General features: G+C 45.5%; 1 pseudogene; it reads left to right on the plus strand.

Annotated features, from left to right (window-relative positions):
• Positions 1 to 12,852: 12,852 nt before the first annotated feature.
• Positions 12,853 to 18,952, plus strand: LOC125080526 (homeobox protein OTX2-like; annotated as a pseudogene).
• The last annotated feature ends 3,605 nt before the right edge of the window (positions 18,953 to 22,557 follow it).

A 22,557-nucleotide genomic window follows, 5' to 3' on the forward strand; every position in this document is an offset into this window, starting at 1 on the left:
CCCTGGACCTCTCCAAGTTCATTTCCAAATGCTCTCGCCTTTGCTGCCCGCTCTGCCCCAGCAAAAACACTGCAGCCCGCAGAGCTGTTCCTCTGGTGTGTCTCATCTTAGGTCTTGGAACCTGCAATCCCCAGGGCCTGGAAAGCTCTTCTTACTTCACTTAGTGCTGGAAGACTGAATGCTTGTGTTCCCCCAGGACTTCTCCACTGAACTCCTAATTGCCCGTGGGGCTATTTGTACATGGCCTAAGCCATGCACGTGGAGGACCAGGGCCCTTCTAAGAGGGAGAAACGACCCCTCTCTCCCTCTGCCACAAGAGGACATGGCAAGAAGGCAGTTGTCTGAAGCGGGAAGACTGGGTTCACCAAGAACCCGACCCCACCGGCACCCCGCTCTCAGACGTCCAGGCTCCAGAACTGTGAGAAATGAATGTCTGTTGTGAGGCCACCCAGTTTATGGTTATCTTGTTACCGCAGCCCAAACTAAGACACTCTGGTCTCCGGGTACATGTCACCTCCTCAGAAAGCTGAGGACTTCGCTAAATGGAACAGCAGCGTGTCCTGCCACCCCCATGTCTCCCCGTCCCTGTACTTGGCTTTACTTTTCTTCACAGCATGTATCAGCATAGGGCACTTATCATGTTCCTGGTTTCCTGGGTGCCTCCCACACCAGAACGAAAGCTCAGAGAGGGCAGGGAGTGCGTGCCCTCACCAAGATGGCAACCGAGGCCACTGGGAATCAAATCCAAGTTGCCCACCACTAGTGTCTTTCTTGTTCCTGACTTCACGCCCTTCACCACAACAACTAACATCTGTTGGAGAACAAGGCACCGCTGAGAGAATCCTAGAACACAGGGATGAGGCCAAAGCATCCCCTGCACCTTGGGGACCAAGAAAGACCGCATCCGAAGGGTAAGGGTTAAGAGAAGCAACTACGTGTTGACCACGTTGCACCGCCCCCAGGCCAGTGCCGCACACGGAGAGGTCTCCAGTGGGAAAGGAGAACTCAGGAGGGACAAACAGCAACCAGCGTTGTGGGTCACTCTGTAGGAGCCCCCACTCTGATTCCCCACCACGGGGACTGCAGGGGAATGTGAGGGGCTCCATCACTGGGGCTGAAACTCTGAGGGAGGGTGGGGGAGGGGCTTACAACAATCAGCACAAGGCTCTTGGCAGATGAAGACCCTCCTGGCAGCGCCCTCGGAGTCATCCCAACCAGTGGGCCTTGCTCATCTACAGAACCAGGCTGGTGGTGCACCCTGACCCGGGAACCCGGCAGGGTGCAGATCTGCCAGATTCGGATCCCCAAATGAGGAGTTTTTCCAGTGCCTGGTTGGCAGTAATGCTCAGAAAACATTTATTGGACACATCAACTAAGCAGTTCTCACAAACCAGCTCCTAGAATAATCTGTGAATTGGGTGCCTGGAGGGAAGCGATATGGGCTCACAGTGGGGGAGAGGGTAGGAACCACTAGGATCAGAACAGAGGAAACCGAAGCCCCTCCCACCCACCCCCCACCTGAAGCCCCACCCCCATCAGGACTCCAGGCCCAGCCCAGGACCAGAGCAGGTCTGGCTCCTCGAAGCAATGCCAGGGGCTAGTTTGCTACTAACCGGAATGGACAGAAGTGGACCATTAATGTTAACACTGTTCTCTTCAGTGATCCAGAAAGCAGGTCCTTTATACCCTCTGTGACAAATAACCCCATTTTTTTTCTCTTCTAGCTGTAAGCCACTTAACATTTAAACCTATACTGAAGTGGAAATTTGAATCTGGCTCTTAAGAGGGTAACAGATGGGCAAATAAGATATTTTTGTATAGAACATGTTACACATGAGAAGCCTAGTGATAACAAACGCATTATTAACTGCGTAACGGCGGTATCATTTCCAGGCAATTCCACAGAAACAACCCAAGAATAAAAACACACCAACCAAGGACTTCTAGCCCATTATAGTTCCCAGCTCCTCACTAATATTCAGTAGGTCAAGAGTCTATTTCGAGATTCTACAGTTCACGGTCAGCCCTCGGAGACTGGGAGGCGGGACACTGGATTCACAGTGGCAAAGAGCGTGAGCGTGGCAGCTCAAATGGGGGACTGTATTTCCCATGGGGTGACCTGCTGTTTAAGTGACCCTGACCAAATGACTACACTTCTCAGAGCCTCCGTGTTCTGCTCTGTAAAACAAGGACCAAAAAACCAGGAACCTCACGGGAATTTTTTTTAGGATGATATGAAGGGATGTAAATAAAATACTCAGCACAGACTTCAACAGTCTTTATTACAATATACTGGAACGCTGCATTTCAATGTTTCTCTCTTACGGTCACCAGAAGGGCAGCACTGTCATTCTCTTAATGTTTGCATCCTCCCCAGGTGCCCAGCTCTGGAACTAGACAGTTAATAAATCAATGAATTGTGTCTACCACATGTTTGTATTTTTTTTAATGTTTTATTTATTAATTTACACAGAGCGGGGGGGGGGGGGGAGTAGGGGGAGCAGCAGGCAGAGGGAGAGGGAGAAGCAGGCTTCCCGCTGAACAGGGACTTGATGCCAGGACCCTGAGATCATGACCTGAGCCGCAGACAGATGCTTAACCGACTAAGCCACCCAAGCGCCCCCAAATTTTTGTATTTTTATGTGAAAGCCAACAAAGAGCTGACACAAAGAAAGAGGAATCTTGGGGCGGGGGGGGGCTGTTGGATGACAGGAGTAAGGACCTGCAGAGCAGCAATCCTCCAGAACAGATCAGAGAATCAGCACAAGCAAGTGTAGAAAAGAAGATCTGAGGTCTCCTTGGCAGAAGTGGGGGCCAAAACACCCACCTCACTGCACCCTGATAACTTGCAAAAACACCAAAGACAACACATACAGCGCACTGTGATGATGATCAAACTGATCTGTCTAGGAGATTCCTGCCCGTTGCTAATCTGAAAGATGCCCCTGTATGTTTGCAGAATAAAGCCCAGGGGACTATTTCTGCAGGGTGCAGAACCCCTGAGCCGCCGAGAGAGACGGTTCCTGTCTAGGGCTCGACGCAGCAGCGAGCTAGATCACAGAGTGAAGTCCTCTGGCCATGCAAACACCCACATGCGCACCAGGGACATGCGAGGGGCCTGCCACCCGACAGTAAATCCCGGTTCTCTCCAGCAGTGCGAAAATGTGTTACTGTACTTGAAAGAGGAAACAGACATCTTGCACTTGCCTTCTGACAGAAGTCACTTTGACCAGAGATGAAACAACAAAGATGACTACGATGGTATGAAAAGCAGAAGAAAAAGCAGGTTGCCGTCAGCTCATGGATGCCAAGGGACAGGAGGCGGCTCCGTGGCAGGGAGGACAGAGAGCCCTATGGCAGGAGAGCGTCCTCTGACCGACCAGAGGAAACAGGGAGGAGGAGCAGTCCTAAGGCTTAGTGAGAGTCCGCATGAAGAATCAGCGTGGCAGACAGCTAGCCAGGAGAGCAAGAACTGTGCACAGTGCTGAGCAAATCACCTGAATGGATGTGACCAGGCACCAACCTGCCCAGTTGCCGGACTTTCTCCAGCGCGGCTCAGAGGCAGGTGGCAAGCCAGAGGACAGAATGGTCAGGATGCGTAGAGCTTGGGCGAGAGACTGATTTTGCACCTGGACCATGGATTCTAAGTTGAATCAGGACAAAAAGAAAGATGGAAAGGTATGGAGCAAAGCAGGCAGCCAATGAGAGGTCTCAAAGGGATCAAAAGAGAGGTGGGGTACCCGATGGCTGGAGCGGGCAGGGTGTGGTCAAACAGGAGACTTCTGACCAACTAAATTGAGCCATGAGTAGCCACGGTCTAGAGAGAGGGGAGATGGAGGAAGTTGGGGAGAACAGCCCTGGTGATGAGAAGCCCCCACACCCACACAGTTGGGGAAGCAGGTGGGCCACCCAATGTAGCTGAGACAGGGTGGGGGAACAATAAGGCGGTCACAAGTGAGGGTGGGAGTAAAAAGAGAGTCAGCAGGTCATGGTTACGGGGACAACAGAAGGTTACCCATGTGGCTTGATGCTAGGAAAAAGCAGGGGTTGTTACCGGAGGGAGAAAAGCAAAAATCTAGTACCACCGCGCCAAGCATGGGGGCCGCCACTCCACTTCCCGAGTAGTCCTGTCCCTCCCCAACGATAACGTTCATCTACCTAATCGAGTGGTTCCTGCCAGTTTTTGTTCTGAAGGAAACCCATCTTTCCCCAGCATTTATTCAAAGTAAATACCAGAAGGCTATCATTTCTCCAGGTGAGCAGAGCTTTCCTAAGGGGAAATCTTCAGGGATGGGGAAATTCATCTCAGAATGCGAAAGGGGGTCACACACACTCACCCCCATGCTGACAAAGTATAAATAAATTAATGGTTTTATTAGATTTTTTTCTAAAGGCCAAGTTTTTGTTTTGTTTTGTTTTGTTTTAAAGGCCAAGTTTTTATCCTATCTTCCGCTAACTAGAAGCAAAGGTTTGCCTCAACACTGGAAATCTACGTCCTTGTCATTTATACTGAAGATTGTGGAGACTGGGTGCATTTTTTACTATCTCCCTGTCACCAATACTCTGTCACCGACTGGTTCAACCGATGAGCCCATTTATGAGGCAGTACTTCAGGTCACTAGAGAAGGATTTCGGGGCTCTCCCACTCCTCTGAATAGATCTGCTCGGGGATGGTCTGCTTTGGGAAAATTTCACGGATTCCCATGCATCTGGTCCCTGTTCTCCCAAAGAGATGCTATGCCGTTCTGCCAGGCCTTCCCCGGGCAGGTCTGTTATTGCATTTGACACACCCAACAGTTAAGTAAGACAAGCCTTATGATGGAGGCCAAGCACCTAACCTCAGAACATATGCACGTATGAAAGAGTAAGAACTTCACGGCGCTTTTGTATCCCTTCATGAGTTGAAGTTCATGCCTAGAAAGTGCCTGGCATATGGTAAGAGCCACAGAAGTATTTGCTGTTCTTATGAGGATATGTACTTGCAGGTCTCCCTTTGTGGACTTACTAGCACCTTTTTTTTTTTAAACTAGCATCTTTAAAATAGAGACTAAGTCTTTTTTTTTTTTTTTTTTAAAGATTTTATTTATTAATTTGTCAGAGAGAGAGAGAGAGAGAGCGAGCACAGGCAGACAGAGTGGCAGGCAGAGGCAGAGGGAGAAGCAGGCTCCCCACAGAACAAGGAGCCCGATGCGGGACTCGATCCCAGCACGCCGGGATCATGACCTAAGCCGAAGGCAGCGGCTCAACCAACTGAGCCACCCAGGCGTCCCGAGACTAAGTCTTAATCACTATCCCCAGAGCCTAGTACAGTGACTGGCTACTTAGAGTCATTCAGGGAATGAACGCATCAATCCACTGACAGGCCAATTTTTATCTCACAAGAAATGTGAAGACGTAGATATTTAAAAATAATAAAACAAAGGATTACCTCATTTGTAACCCACCTCATTTAAAAATAATCTCAGGCAGTTCATAAACTACGGTCTGACCTTTCAAATAGGTAATTAAATGAAACAAGTTAAAATTAAGGGTAGAATTCCATTATCAGTATCACTGAAAAGTCAGTGGACTTAAGAATTAAGTACACCTACATACATTTTTTACTCCAAGGATTAGAAAATTTTCACTTTGTTGTAGGAGAGTGGAAAAAAAAAAAAGCCCAAGGCCTCGGCTCCCCACCACGAATTGCTATTCTCATTTCTTCCACAAGTCTAGAAACTAGGGAGGAAAGACCGTAACAACAAAGTTCACCTACTTCCTGTCACATGTCTGCAAGAGGAGAGTCTCAGAGCTGTTGGTGATCGAAGGGAACCACGGAGGCATCCAAAAGAAAATTCAAATTACTGTGACTAAAAGCTCAAAATGTTCATAAAGCCCACAGGTGCTCAGAGCGGACAATCTCCAGCAGAAGAGAGCCATTCTGTAGACTTCATCTCGTTTTCAACACTTCTACAGAACATCTGATCTAGGATCACAGCATAGCCATACTTAAAATAAGCATTGCTAATATGTTAATATTCTGGTCCACCTCAGAGGATTTCTAACACTATAGAAAACGAGTCTATCACCTAACGAGCAGGACTTTCCTCTTCCACGGGTGCGTGAAAAACACCACCGTATGCATGAAAATGGAATTCTATCAAAGTCCCTGGGAAATACAGTCTGGGAGTGCCGGTGTTTCCCAGTGGAAGAGAAATGTTTATCTTAGCCTTACGGTCATCCAAGAAGAAACCTGTGCAGCAAGGAGGAGAGCAAGGAATGAGAGGGACATCTTCCCGAGTGGAGGCTGTGTCTCCTTGATGGAAGAGCCCCCCGGTTTCCGTTCAGGGATGGCCCTTCCGCTCCTGCCCTCATGCTGAGGGCATGACCCCCATCAAAGGCAGACTGAACGATGAATACAAGTTCAAGCACGTGTACTCAAAGTAGCAGCAAATGATAAACTCCTCTTTCCATGCCAAAGTTCTCCTGATGGCTACAAACTCAGATACAGGCACATCCAAGGAACGCCTGCTTTTCCAATAACTTCCCAGTTAACTGAAATCATTCTGACCAGTAACTTCTCTCATGCTTTTCCAAGAAAGCCAGCATTCACACCTACACACATTCCCATCAGAGAAGAGTGTTTAGAAGGTAAGGATAAAACACAACACAACACACACAACACAACACACACACACACACATATGTACACACACACGTCTTAATAATAGTGTATTTTTCCATAATTGTTAAGCTTTTTTCACTTCTTTTTAACGAACGAAACAAAAACTAAGGTCTCAATCCAACAGGGAGTGTATCTGAGGATTAAAATTTCCAAGGACGTACCCTCCTAGTTCCGCATCCTTCCATGACTGCATGAACAGTCACCTGGGGAGCTTCCTCGAAGAGGTGAAGATGAACCCATTCCCGCGCTCACAGGCATGACTCACTCACTACATTTGCGCCCACAAAGTCAGTCTTCCTGAGTTCTCACAAGCAGGTATTTTTGCAATCTGGAGAACATTAAAAAAAAAAAAAAAAAAGGAGAACAATTACAAATTTTGAATGTGGATTTCTAACAGCTAAAAAAAAAAAAAAAAAAAAAAAAAAGTCCCCGTTCCCATGAAGTTCAGAAGACGATCGTAGATTCTCCAATATGCCCATTCCATCTCCTCCACCTAACCATGGAGTGTGATTTTCATGGCAGTATGTTGACATGACAATGATCAATGTCACAACAAAAGACGCTGGAACAATAAGGCCATGTACGCAACAAAGGTGAGTACAGTTGGAGGGTCATGATAGCCTGGCCCCCCAAAACACTGCACACTTACCCCCAAGGTCAGGTTCCCTGATGTTTCTTGCCATCTGTCTACACCGCTGCTCACAAAGACACCACAACCCCGTGAACCAGTGACAACAAAACATATCATCAACCCCCGACCCTGCCACCCTATCTCCCCCCTAACCTGTGCCAGCGGAGCGGCCGCCCAGGGCAAGGGCACCTCCGAAGTCTCTATTTTAACTCCCTCAGATGCACTGAAGGAGGTTCTGTCTGCAGAGTCCAGGGAAGGGCAGCATCTTCCCTAATCACAGCAAACCCGGGTGGGAATACCACTAACAGCCTCGAGGCCAAGGCCAGGTGACAGCAAGGTTCTGAGGCTGCTTCTGGGGCCTCAGGACAGAGATGGGACCCGGCCCAGCGAAGGAGAGGGGCAAGGTGACAGGGCCCAAGGCTGGACACTGATACTACCATCAGAAGGGCTTGGTCTCCCTCCTCTGAGCTCTTACCCCAGCCTTGGTGCTGCTTCCAACATCTCAGAATTGTCTTAATATCACCGTATTTTCTTTCATTGTCGTGAGAACAATCACCACTTAAAACTGAGTAAGTTAAAACCAACCCTGCCGGAGGAAAAGCCAACTACCAACTTCCATCTCTACTCCTCCACTCATGGCTCTCAGAGCTGCACCGGGCTGCCGCAAGGTGGGACGAGGGGCAAGCGAAGAGACACACTTCAAGTCAAGGCTCTCAGTAGTGTTTCCTTGGAAAACAAAAATAGTCAGCTCACTTCCATCCAGCTGCAGCCGTCTCACACTGTGGCTCACCCCACGTGGCTGTCTGGGGGTGGTTCAACTAAGCTCAGTGGCAAGGGCCCTCGGGATAACAATCCAAACTGAACACTGGACTGCCCACCATTGGACTTCTTCAAGAAAAACGGCCCTAAACCTGGTTGCTTACTCTTCATTGACAAGACCCTAGTGGGAGGAAATCAATAGCATTCCAGATGAAATATTTTTTCTGATGCAATTTTTTAGTGAACTTTAAAGAAGATTAAGTCTTGCTCTGGGGAACTCATTACCATTCACCCAGATGACTGTCAGTTATCAACTAGACTAATTAGAGTCTAAAGATTTTTAACCAGACATTCTTTTCAGTGATGATTCACTCATTCTTTCTTCCAATGACAGAGCCCTGCGAAGAGTGCGTCTTCGGAGTACAGCTACTGGTACGCGCTTCCCTTGCACTGCAAAATGGTAATGAAATGTTGGCATGTGTTCATAACTGGACTGTCTCAGAAGTTTTCTTTAACCAGCCCTGACCTCAGGCAGGTCCTCATGCTCTGCCGTTTCCAGCATGCTCCTAGTCTCCAACCTCTACAGGCCTTTGAATACAGGAGCACCCCCGGAGTCTGACACTCCTGCTGGCTCCCTGTCTCCGCCCAGCTTATCACAACCCCCATCTTCTCTCCATTTACTGGTATGCATCGTTCCAGTGCTGGGTCTTAGGGCGGTTTCTCCAGAAGGATGTCTCGAGCATCTGGCCCGCAGGCCCTCCCCAGTGCTTCTGTATCAGAGCTGCCCCCACACAGCCCTCCATTTCCCTCGCTGTACTGGAGGCTCACTGAAGTCAGCACTGGGACTTCTCATTTCCATACCCCCACCTCACCAAGGAGCCCAGCTCAGAATGAGCACATCATAAATGTCTGTCAGATGAATGAACGTTAACCACCTCGGGCCGGAGTCAACCTTCCAGGCATAGGTGTCCCATCTGCCTGGCAACCCACTTGTAGATGTTCTGCTTTGGATCGAGTCAAAATCAGACAGATACGTCAACATTAAAGAGGGATGCTTTTGTATCTTAGTGTTAAGGAGAAAGATAAAGCTGCAGAAAAAAAAAAAAAAAAGGAAGGGAAAAAAAAAGGATGCTGCAAGAGGGACTCCCGGTGCAGCTTAGAAAGCAGGCCTGGGATGCACCGTGGTTCTGAAGACAGTCTCTGTCTTCAGAAGACGCCTCTGCACCGAGGCAGCCCACGCAGCACACTCCGGCAGGCCTCACACCGAGCGCCACGCACTGACCCACTCGAATCCACTGAAACACAGGCGGGCCCACAAGGGCCGATTCAAATGGAAAACCTCCTGAATGCTCGCAACTAGAAGAAAAATGCAGGGGATTTTAGAGGAGAAGGAAAATTTATTAGGGGGAAATTAAAGACGGATAACTATTTTAAGGCAGCCTTACAGATCTGAATTTCTGAGCACAAGAACATAAAAAGTTAGTTTTCCCTGGAAACACGTTAGGTAGGTGTTGGGGATGTAAAGGCCTGAGGAGGAACCAGGGATCATTCAAGAGGAACTCTTTTTCTCTGTTTGTTGGCTTTTGAATCCAGGTGGAAGGACCTTCCCGAGGCCTGAGGGGAAAGGGAGCCTCTGCTCCCTGCCCATTCCCCCTGATTCTTCTAACCTCTGGAACCCTGTCCCTGGGAACAAACCCACTGAGGCCCGGGCAGGGGCTGCGGGATAGGGCAGAGGCTGTCCTTGCCCAGGGGCTGCTGTCTGTGCCCAGATAAGCGTCTTCCTCTCCTGCAGGAAAATCTGCACTCGGTACTAAGCTTTCCAAGTGGGCTTATAGAGTCAGAGGATGGATGCGAGGCTCCTGTCTACTGCTGGGGACTTTCACCTGTTCCTAGCAGATCAGGGTGACTGAGCAGACAGGGGGTGTCCCTATAGAAGCCACTGTATCCCCCGACACGAGCTCAAGAAAGTACGAGCCCAGCACAGGTGGTCCACACACCCCTGCCTTTCTCCCAGCAGACCAATGACACAGGAGATGTCATGACTCTTCGTCCCGCATCTTCTCCCCAAAATGGCTCAATACTCATGGTCTTTTTGAAGATCACTTCAAGGACTTAACTGACCTGAATAGTAACAGCAGGCAGCATACTTGACAGATCTGAGCAGTGGAAATATACCTGACTCCAAGCACGAAGGACAGGAGGGCCCCCGGCTAACCAGAGAGGACTCGGTGAGCACAGTTAGTCCGGGGAAAGGCAGGGAAAGAGCACCCGTGTCCAACACTCTGCAGAGTTCTCTTTGCTCGCTATGGAAGAAGAGAGTCGGTATATACCCAAAGATTTTATATGTAGCAGATCTTTAACTGACCTGCGAACACACTAATTCTTTGTATTTCACTTTATAATGCTCAGCCTTTCTCGCTCTTGCACATCTGTACTCAGAAAAAAAGAATGAGTAATATTAAAACACAGGAACGGTACGCGGAACAGTCCTCACACCACTGAGACATGAAACGTGTGCAGTATATTCTCCCTCCTACACATATATAAAAACCTTAAAGGAAACTTAGAATAGAACACGTGGGAATCCCCCACATGAATTTAAGAGTCTTTTGACAGACTGAAAGTAGCTTTGAGGGGCCAGGGAAAGGATTTCCCGTGTGGCTGATTCAAGGTGGTATTCTGTTTCTGAGCTGTCATGCCAAGTGGTCCTCAAGTGAGCAAAAACTCTTAAAATGTATTTTTGAACCTCTCTCCCTAGTGCTGAGCTCCAAGACTGACTTAAGGACCTAATATACTCAAAACGATTTCTTGGAGAAGTTCACAGTAAGAAGAAACCATGAAGTTTTAATGTTCTGAAAATACGCTCTAGCCAGTCCCGCTCAGTGAAACATTCACATCTCTCTATGAAATTAAGTGTCTACAGATGTGGCTTTGCAGATATGATCATTTTGGGGGCATCACAAATTTCTCACAAGATTTTTTTGAAACAGAAGTTCCTAAGAGCACATAAAATGTGGATTCAGGGAACACAAATCTGATTTATATACCATTTCAAGAACATTTCCTGTTCGATGCTAAAATAATGATACGTTATCCTTTTTAAATTTTTTTTTAAATTCTGATTCAGAAATGGACTTGAAGTGGAAATGTAAATAAAGTCATTTGAGTGCAAAAGGAGTGATCAGACCAAAAAAAAAAATCAAAGTCACTGAGAAATTCACCCCACAAATAATAGGACAACAGGCAATCTGTAATCTGAACTTGTAAGGTGCGGCAGCTTTCCAGACAGAGGCGAGGGGTAGGCTTGCCTATTATGGTATCAAGAGAGGTGTCCAGGAGCATTAAAACTCATAAATCTTTAACATAATTTTTACAGAGAAAAGATTTCCATCACATTAAGTAGAATAAATATACTGTGGTGTTTACTAGATAAGCTTCTATATGGATAAACATGTTCTTATGCTGAACTTTTTCGCCAACAGCCAGAGCGAAATGAAGCTCCCTTAGGCTAGAAATGAGGTACAAGCTGTATACACAACCATCTGAACAGAAGAGAGCAGCCTATGTGGTATGAGGATGTGGTGTACAGGGCATACACATTTTTTAAAACATTTTATTAAGTAAGCTCTATGCCCAGTGTGGGGCTTGAACTCACAACGAGAGATTAAGAGTCTTGTGCTCCACCAACTGAGCCAGCCAGGACGGAGCACCTGGGGTATAAAGATTTTTTTTTTTAAAGATTTATTTATTTGACAGAGAGAGAGAGATCATAAAGAAGCAGAGAGGAAGGCAGAAAGAGAGGGAAAGCAGGCTCCCTCCTGAGCAGATCCCAATGTGGGACTGGATCCCAGGACCCTGAGATCATGACCTGAGCCAAAGGCAGAGGCTTAACCCACTGAGCCACCCAGGCATCCCGGGTATAAATAGTTTTAAATAAAACCAATAAACCAAACGTAAGAGGAAGGGAATAAAGATTCAACAGAGCTACTAACTACTTCAAATCCTTCTTAAGCAAAGGCAACTTTAATTTTTTCTTAGGGCTTTCAACACAAAATCTACTCACGCGGAATACCAAAAAGTAACAGGCGCAGTTTAAACATAACACAGTGCAGACGGGTGAGACAATTAACAAAACTCTTAAATTGAGTCTACACTGTGCTCAGTGATTTGCTTCTGTACAGCAGAGTCTGGAAGAGGTGGGGAATAAATTTACAGAAGAAACCTACCAACACTACTCCGGCCAGGGGATCAAGGTCAACGTCACGAGAGCTAAGTCATGAAGATGGCATGTTCCCTTCATACAACATGGTAGGAATAGCATGTCACTTTGTGGTTTTCCTCTCGAAAACCCATAAACCCCCATGTAATCAGGAAAAATATGAGAAAAACCTAGACTGAGGGACATCCTAAAAAATATCTGACTGGTTCTCCCCCAAAGGAGCAGGGTCATCAAAAACAAGGAATGTCTGAGAAACGGACACGGACCAGAAGAAATTAAGGAGACATGAGGACAAAATGTAATGTGATATCCTGGGTGGATCCTAGAACAGGAAAAAGACATTAGGGAAAAACTAGTGAAATTGGAATAAAGTGTGGGTTTGAGTTAATAGTAATGTACCAGTCCTTGTTCCTGAACTGAGCCAAATGCAGTACGATAATGGAAGAGTCAGCAACTGGGGTAACTGGGTGAGGGACATACGGGAACGCTCTGTCCTATCTTCGCCATGCTGCCCCAAATCTAAACTCATTCTAAATCAAGAATTTACTTAAACTTTTCAAAACTGAGTCCACAGCCCCGATGGATGGCACCGCAGGTGTGTGCGGCCACACGGGCCACACTGGCCAACACGGGCCAGGACCCCGAGCACCGCGTACGCTGACCATCACTTCAGTCAATCTGGGAGCCCGTCTAAGGTGCCAGGAGATCACAGATGGTGTGCAGGCGACAAGAACAAACATCTCTGGAGTGCCTAACACACCCCATGTGAAGTGAAAAAGAGGCAGTTTTATGCAAGAAAAAAGACAAAGGCTAAATGGGCTGGCCCGGTGCCATCAGTGCTCTGTGAAAACACATGACAAACCAGCCTTCGTCCTTCACTTAGCGAGTACCACTGCCAGAATCCAAGCAGGTGTGAAAGAGAGTTATGCAGCCTCCCCTCCTGCCCGACACGTTTTGCATCTTATTTTCTTATCATAAAAAAAGGTGAATCAGAGAAGTAAGGGCACAGAATTCCTTTTAAGGATCTGTGGGAGAAAGGGAGCCATATTAAAACAAAAACAAAAACAAAACACTTCTCTAACCAAACAGCACACAAATTATTACCTGTTTTCAAGAATCTGTCTGGACGGGGAACTTGGGGTGCCATGTGAGCCATGTTTTGTAAGAAGGAGGCAAACCCTTCCAAGTGCTGCTCAATATAGAAAAACATTTTGTCTTTACAGAATAAACATGTGGCATGATTCTGTTTGCTGCAATGAATTTCTTTAATTGCCTTGAATTTTAATTGAAAAAGAAATCTGGGGATTTATCTTCTCTAACCAAAAAGTTCCAGAATTTGCAAACTAGATGAATATGCAGTACTTATTAGGCCAGAAAATTTAAATATAAATGTCTTTAAATTTTTCAGAAAACTAATATACTGTCAATCAAAACCGTTAACAGTTTTAAAGGAACAGTGACCGATGTATTTCAAGTTCACATGAGGGCACCTGGGTGGCTCAGTCAGTTAGGCATCTGACGCTTGATTTCGGCTCAGGTCACGATCTCAGGGTCGTGGGATCGAGCCCCGTGATGGGCATCCTGCTCAACAAGGAGTCTGCTTGAGATTCTCCCTCTCCCTATCCCCTTCCCCGGGTGCATGTACACATGATCACCCTCTCCAATCAATAAATAAAATCTTAACAGAAAATTTTAAAGTTCATGTGAAAGAAAAATAAGGCAGAAATCGCCCAGGAAAATCTGAAAAATAGTAATAATAATGATGATGATGGTGATGATGAAAGCGTACCTGTTCTACCGGCTCTAATAATCCAAACTCTGTGGTATAGGCTTAGGAATGACAGATCAATGTGAACAATAATTAACACATCTGAAAATAAACCAAGTATTAAAAACTGGTTCAGTTACTCAAACTTTTAACAAATGCACTGTTGATCGTTGCCGGATCGTGAAACAAAACAGGCTAGGTCAGTCAAACCAAAAGGACGAAGTACGAGAAAACCAGTTAACCACATGGGGAAAAAATAAGTTAGAATCTTTCTCATCTCTTACACATCTCAACGCATCTCAGATAAATAACTAATTACACAGGATATCCTAGAATTACTAGGAAAAAACATAGCTGCAAATATGATTTTGTGATGGGGAAAGATGGGGTTCCAGAAAAATCACTGTGAAATATGTTCCTCTAAATGTCAATGGAGGCATCGTTAATTAAATGACTGTGTAGCCAAGGAATGGATTGTTACGCAGTCATTAAACTGTTAGTGAAGATATTTATTAACATGAAAGAGTATCAGTATCTAGTAGAAAGGTAAAGTTATAAAAATGCTGTGCACAGTAGGAAGAACTATATACAGGTATTAAGTAAGACATCGACAGGACTCATCCAGTGTTCCATAAAGATGTCAATTCTCCTCAAATTAATCTATAAATTCAGTGCAGGAACTCCATCAAAGGAAGGTTTTCATGGAAGGGAACTCTAAGATGCATATGGAAGAGTGAAAGACACCAAAGCAGGGACAATTTTAAAGGAGAGTAAGAAGGGAGGAGGATTTGCTCTACCGGACAACAAGACCAAGAAATAAAGAAAATAAAGATGGTGTGAAATTGGAGCAGGAAAAAAAGAAGCGGATCAGGGCAACAAGAGTCCCCAGAAGATCTTCATCAATGCAAACACCACGACAGGAAGGCTGCAAGGAAAACCAGCGCCCAGAGAAAAGTAAAATGAGGTTTCTGCTCCTAACAATATACACACAACTCCAGGTTAGACAGACTGCAGGTGAGACGGTGCAAAGCAAAACTTTAAAACTTTTAGTAAAAAATGGGGAGTATTTTTATATGACCTTGCCTGAGGAAGAATTTTAAAAATAAGATACAAAGACACAATGCCACACAAAAAAAAGGATTGACTGCATTAAAGGGAAATTCCTATTCAGCAAAAGAGATTATTGAACGATCAAGCCCCAAAACAGGAGAAGATGTCTGTGCACATACAGACAACAAAGAATGAGTAAGAAAAATATATAAAGCTTGCCTACAGATTAACTTTAAAAAAAAAAACAATAATACACATAATTGGAATATACACTAGAATACACAGTAGAAACCCAAGGAGCTAACAAAAACATAAATTCTCAATCTCACCAGAATTCAACAAAATTCTAATTAAAACCACAATGAGATACCACTTCATACCCATGAAAACTGGCAGAATCAGTCGGACAATGACAAGTGTTCTGAGGGTATAAAGGCACAACCACTGTGGAGAGCAGTCTCATTACACTGTAGTTAACTAAATTTGAAGTTGTCCATATCTTAAGACCCAGGAATTTTCTGGTTATATAACCCACTAAGTGCATGCAGTAAGGAGATAAAATTCATAGCCACATTTTTTTCAAGAGTGAAAACTTACAACACTTCAACATCTGTCAACAGGGATATGTGTTTGAAAACTGTGAGGTATTGGGGCACCTGGGTGGCTCAGTGGGTTAAAGCCTCTGCCTTCGGCTCGAGTTATGATCCCAGGGTCCTGGGATTAAGCCCCGCATTGGGCTCTCTGCTTGGTGGGGAGCCTGCTTCATCCTCTCTCTCTCTGCCTGCCTCTCTGCCTACTTGTGATCTCTGTCTGTCAAATAAATAAATAAATTTAAAAAACAAACAAACAAACAAACCTGTGAGGTATTTTGGGGCTCCAGGGTGCCTCAGTCAGTTGAGCGTCCGAGCTCAAGTCATGATCTCAAGGTCATGAGATCGAGCCCCGCATAGGGCTCAGTGGGGAGTCTGCCTGAGAGTCTCTCTCTCCCTCTCCCCTCCCCTCACTCATGCCTACGCACTCACTCTCTCTCTCTCTCTCTCAAATAAATAAACAAATCTCTAAAAAAATCTGTGAGGTATTTATAAAACTGTATACTATGAGACTATTAAAATGAGTGACTACAGCTATAGACGTTAATATGAATAAATCTCAAAAACCTACCACTGGGCCGAAGAGGCAAGTGGAGCACACACAACATGCACTGTAGTGAATGCGGAGATCTTGGTGCCGCCAGGCCTCCTGTAGCGCTGCCGGGTTTCCTCCCCCATCCACAAGGAGTGCTGTGGCCGTGGGCTCTCAGCTGAGAAGAGTCACCTCACCCAACTGATAGCCCCTCTCAGTGGCAGCCTGCATCCAATTACTGTTCCATGTGTGGCCCCTCACCCCAACCTGGGATGATTCTGAAGGGCGATCCCTCCTCCCGTGCTCCCCTCAGGAGGCCTCCCTTGTGACGACACTGCTGCCCAGTCTCTCTCTCTCTGCCCAGTCCTGCTTCCGTCTCTTTCACGGTGTTAATCCTAAAATTTCCTTAGTAAACTTCCTGCATGTTAATCTCCTTCTACAGAGTCTGCTTTCCTTGGAACTCTACTTGCTTTCAACAGATACAATTTATATCTTGTTTGAAAACATGTACCACTCAAATTTAGGAAGACGGAAGTCATACCAAGTTTATTTTCTGACCACAGTGGAATGAGACCAGAAATGAAAAGCAGAAGGAAGACCAGAAAATTCACAAGCATGTGAAAACTGAAATAACATGCCCTTGAACAACCAATGGATCATACACAAAATAAAAAGGGAAATTCGAAAATACCTTGAGAAAAAACAAAAATGAAAACACAACATATTAAAACTTATGGGACACAGCACAGACAATCCTCAGAGAGAAGTTCATAGTAAGAAACACCCACATTAAGAAAGAGGTAAAGAGGTTAAGACCCCCCCAAAAATAAGCCAACTTTATACCTCAAGGACTAAAAAAAGAGCAAACTAAGCCCGAACTTAGGAGGAAGAAGGAAACAAGATTAGAGCATAAACAAACAAAACAGAAAGTAGACAAATAGGGAAAAAAAAAAAAAAAACTAAGAGCTCGTTTTTTGAAAAGAGCAACAAAATTGACAAGCCTTTAGCTAGACTAAGAAAAAAAAAAGAACATTCAAATAAATAAAATCAGAAATAAAAGAAGAGACATTACTGATGCCACGGAAATAAGGGATCGTAAGAGACTACTGTGAACTATCCACCAACAAACTGAACAACCTAGAAGAAATGGGAAAAATCCTAGAAATAGACAACCTACATCAAGCCTGAATTAAGAAGAAATAGAAAACGTGAACAGATCTGTAACTCGTACGGAGACTGAATCAGTAATTCAAAGCTTCCCAACAAAGGAAAGCACAGGACCAATGGCTTCAATGGTGAATTCTACCAAAAATTTAAAGAAGTAGTAAAGTGACTTCTTTTCAAACTGGTGCCAGCCTTAAGACACACATGTGGCCCAATGGAACAGAAGAGAGAGCCCAGAAGTAATTGGTCACGTTTACAGTCAACTGATCTTCAGCAGAGGTGCCAAGATGGAAAGGAACACAAAGGGAAACGACGATGTCTTCAATAAATAACCCTGGGAAAACGGGATCTCCTCATGCAAAAGAACGAAACTGGATCCTTGCCTTACCCTACACACAGGAGTCAACTCGAAATGGGTGAGAGACAAGCCTAAGGTCTGAAGCTGGACAACTCCTAGAAAAAAAGCAGAAGAGGAGGCCACAAAACAGCATCTCTGTCCGTCTGTCCTGCCCTTAGTTCCTGCACTCCAAATCCACCTACAGAGGCCCCGGAGCCTGTCCACCCAGGAGAAGCGTGACCTTCTAGCTGGGTACCCTTGATCTTGGCCAAGAGTACACCTCCCAACAACCTTGGCATGATGGCTCACACAGTCAATGGGCATGGAGTCTGACACCTTGGGGCTGCTCCTCAGTGGGCCACCTAGCCACCACCCACCTCCCTTGAGACAGCATCAGGAGAGGATGACATTCACCCAGGTGCAGCTAGACATGCTGCTGAAAACCAGCTTGCCCAGGGGCCGGGGCACAGGCATGGATTAAGAATCGAAGATGGAAGGGCCATCATCGAGCAGGAACAACTACAGCACAGAGGTCAAAACAAAGTCAGAGCTGCCGAGAAGAGGATATCTCCAGCTCAGGAAGTGAGTTCAAAGAGGGGAACCAGTGGCCGATTAACTCTCTCCCCTAGCACCTCGGTCTCAGCCGTTTCCCGCAACAGGGCTCCTAGGTCTATCTGGACCCCAAATTCTGTCTCCCCACTGTCCGATCCCTTGTCCGCCTCCTCTTCCTGCAGACAGAGGCCCTACCCTGGGACCCATACTCAGGCTTCAGGTTACAGTCAAGGATATGCTGCTCAGTATCCTACTCTGGAGACATGGACTGTGGATTTTACCTGACCCCTGAGATCCCCAGCTTCCTGGGCCAGGGATGCTCAACCTCACGGGTACCAGTGCAGGTACCAGCTGTCTCAACCAGTCCAAGCTTCTCTTTCTGACCAGGCATGTGAGGCTTCAAGCTTGTGTTCTAACTAAACCACTGACTGCCTGGATTATAAGGATCGAACTGCTTCCCAGCAGCTTAACTTCAACGCTGAGCGCTCAGATTATAAAGATCAGGCATGCTCGTCGTGGAAAACTCCAGGTCTTATGAAGACCTGCAGAACCTCTTCTCGTGGGTGATTTTTTAATATCCTAGGCTGGACATGACAGTTTGAGACAGACACTGGTTCGAAGAGCTACACGGTATGATACTCATCTTCTGATTGATGTTCCAGGAGTCACAGAAGGAAGAAGGAAGGGCCTTAGAGGGGCCCACCGACCAGCAGCCTGAAATGGACAAACCGGTCTACTCAAGACCCCAGCATCGTTTTAGATCACTGGCTTTCCTGATGTGCAAAGTGATCAAAGCATTCCAGCCACGCGCAACCCAACACCCCCAAACTAAAGTGTGAGGGGAAGGAGGGGCCAGAGGTGTTCGAATGCTTCAGCAGTGCCTCAAACTCACTCGTGTTTCATCACCAACTGGAAGCGGACACTGAGAAACTTCTCAAGGCTGTGCGAATCGGGGGACTGATTGTCCTAGATGCACTATTTAAAAAATTATGTTCTCATGGAGTCCGTACGTAGTTTAAGAGATAATCAGCGCGTCTGGTAGAAATGCTACACCTGTGGTTTTTAATCTGCACTAGACTTTAAAACTGGGATGATGTCTTAGTGCTGTACACAACCGTGAACTCCATGTCTGCAGGGTTTCTTCTGTGACTGAACAGGCTATAATTATAAGCAAATTCGGAGCAACAGAACTTAGCTAAAAAAATGATCTTTGGCTGGAGGTGAGCTGCACTGAATCCTTACAACAAAATGTCTCTGGACAAGGAGAGTGAAAGAAGAGAAAAGAGGACACTAATGCGTCCGTCGTTTCCTGCTGGTAAGCCCAGCAGTAAAGACCCACTGCTCAATTGCTCAGACTCTGATGAATTTATAAACTGAGATTACGGCATGTGTGCTTGCAGATGTTAACTGGAAAAGTTATACAGGCAGAAACCTTTTCTTCCTCAATATGACAAATAGGTATAACTATATTAAAATTCTAGCATTTCCCCCCCCCTCAAATAGGGGAAAAGCTTCATGACACTTGTCTTGCAACAAGAGCAAAAGTAGACAAGAAGACACACATCAAACTAAGAAGATTTTGCACAGCAAGGGACACAACCCACAGAGTAAAAAGGAAACCTAGAGAATGGGAGAAAATACGTGGAAACCACATATCAGGTAGGAAGTTAGCGTCTGTGATATCTCAGGACCTCTATAACTCCACAGCAAATACAGATGAAGATGGATGGATAAACACTACCAAAATGGGCAAGCGACATGGGCAGACATTTCTCCAAAGATGACATACAAATGGCCAACAGGTGCTCAGCATCACTCATCACCAGGGAAATGCAAGTTAGACCACAATGAGGTACCACTTCATCCCTGTTAAAACGGCAACTATAGAAAGAAAGAGAGAGAGAGAGAGAGAGAGAAGGAAGGAAGGAAGGAAAAAAGAAAAAGAAAAAAAAAAAAGAAGAAAAAGAAAGAGGAAGGAAGCCAGCCTGCCAGCCCACAGGGATAGCTGGGTGGCTCAATCAATGGAACAGGTGACACTTATTTAGGGGTTGTGAGTCCAAGATACATGTTGGGTGGACAGACTACTTTAAAAGAGTAAAACAATAAAATGACATCTTTTTAAAAAAGAAAAAAAATGGGGAGCCTGGGTGGCTCAGTGGGTTAAAGCTTCTGCCTTCGGCTCAGGTTAGGATCCCAAGTTCCTGGGATCAAGCCCCCCATCGGGCTCTCTGCTCTGCGGGGAGCCTGCTTCCTCCTCTCTCTCTCTGCCTGCCTCTCTGCCTAGTTGTGATCTCTGTCTGTCAAATAAATTAAAAAAAAATTTTTTAAATAAATAAATAAAAAGAAAAAAAATAACAAGTGTTGGCGAGGATGGGGAAAAAATAGGAACCCCGGTGCCCTGTTTTTGGGAATTTAAAATGGTTCAGCTACTATGGAAAACAGTAGGGAGGGTCCTTAAAACATTAAAAGTAGAACTAGCATATGCTCGCGCAAATTCCACCCCTGGATGTTTAGCTCAAACACAAGGTACCCGGAGTTCGAAGAGATACACGCACTTCCCTGTTTACTACGGTGCGATTCACGGCAGCAGAGAGGGGGAACAACCTCAATGTCCACCAACAGACGAATGAATAAAGATGTGATACAAACATAAAATGGAATATTAGGGATGCGTGGGTGGCTCAGTTGGTTAAGCGGCTGACTTCGGCTCAGGTCATGGTCCCAGCGTACTGGGATCGAGTCCCACATCGGGCTCCTTGATCAGCAGGGAGCCTGCTTCTCCCTCTGCCTCTGCCTGCCATTCTGTCTGCCTATGCTCGCTCTCTCTCTGACAAATAAATTTAAAAAATCTTAAAAAAAAAATTCACAAATACTTTAAAAAATAAATAAAATGGAATATTAATTAACCTTAAAAAAAGAGGAAATCCTGCTGTACAACATGGAAGGACCCCAAGGACATTATGCTGAGGGAAAGAAGTCCATCACAGAGGGGCAAACACTGCACGATTTTCATTTTTTTTTTTAAGTTTTTGGTTGTTTTTTTTTTTTTAAAGGCTTTATTTATTTATTTGACAGACAGAGATCATAAGTAGGCAGAGAAGCAGGCGGGGGGGGGGGGTTGGGCAAGGGCGGGGAGGCGGGGCAAGAAGGCTCCCTGCTGAGCAGAGAGCCCAATGTGGGGCTCAATCCCAGGACCCTGGAATCATGACCTGAGCCGAAGGCAGAGGCTTTAACCCACTGAGCCACCCAGGGGCCCCACGATTCTCACTTATATGAGGTATCCCAAATCGTCAAACTCATAAAAGCTCAAAGGAGAATGACAGTTATTAGGGGCAATGAGGAGCCGCTGTTCAGTGGATATAAAGTTTTAGAGCTACTAGATGAGAATTTCCAGAGACACACTGTCCAACATTGTGCTTACAGTGAATAATGTACTGTATAGCCAGAAACTGGTTAAGAGGGCAAAAAACATGGACTGCAATTCTATTTATGTTTAGGAATACATCTGTATAGTGAAGCGTAAAAACAGGAATGAGGAGAAACACCAAATTCGGGACAGGACACCTGGCAGAGAGAGCGTCAGGCTTGTGGACGAATGCACATGATGTTTTAATAGCCACGCACCACTTTAAATCTTTAGTATTCCTTATGATTTCTTTATATGCCTGAAATAGCCCATATTTTTAAAAAGTAACTTTAAAAGAAAAGGGTCAGCTTGCCCCTATATCAACTGTTCTCTACCTTATTTTTACAAAAACAAGAAGGATGACATTCATATGAACAACAGATTACCATGGGCGTTCCCACATTTTGAAACAAGAACAAATTTTGCAGTAGAAGCAAAGAAAATAGAGCCAGTGCTTTTTTTCTTTTATATTCTTTCTTTGGGGGATGTTGCAATCTCAAAAGTATTTACAAGTTTGTAGCTCCTTATAGTGTCCCCGCAGCCATCATATTAAATCGGCGGCTCCACAGATAAAATGATGCGTAACTTCTAGAGTTATTCCTCTTCTGTTCCTCCTCCTCAAGAAATTACCAGATTTCAAGCAAGTGAAAATGAAATTATAGGAATAACCCTGCTTTTGTCAAGTTTCAAACACAGTGGTGCCGTGCCGTAACATGAGCCAGGACAGTCTGACCCCAAACTTGGACAAGTTTACTACTAGGAACAACCCCCAGAGAATTCTAAAAGTAGGGTTCGAAGTAAGGCGATGCCTAGGGAGTATTGTTTTTCTAAATTCAGAACATTTTCCAATACAAAAAGCATTAACAGTATAATTACTGTTACGTG

Source organism: Lutra lutra, chromosome 11 (assembly GCF_902655055.1).
Source record: "Lutra lutra chromosome 11, mLutLut1.2, whole genome shotgun sequence".
Lineage (NCBI taxonomy): Eukaryota > Metazoa > Chordata > Mammalia > Carnivora > Mustelidae > Lutra > Lutra lutra.